Consider the following 201-nt stretch of genomic DNA (forward strand, 5'->3'; position numbering starts at 1 on the left):
GTGTGTGTGAAGGCGCATGGCTCAGTGGTTAGAGAATCGAGCTTACGATCATGAGGTTGTGCGTTCGATTCCCGGTAACTTTCTAGGTTTAACCCCATAGTCATTCATTAGAGATTCATAATGAATGAACGTATCACAATATTTGTTGAAGTGAAGTATAACGTAATTATAATTCCAAATCTACGGTGCAAAGGATTCTTA

Source organism: Octopus bimaculoides, chromosome 1 (genome assembly GCF_001194135.2).
Source record: "Octopus bimaculoides isolate UCB-OBI-ISO-001 chromosome 1, ASM119413v2, whole genome shotgun sequence".
NCBI lineage: Eukaryota > Metazoa > Mollusca > Cephalopoda > Octopoda > Octopodidae > Octopus > Octopus bimaculoides.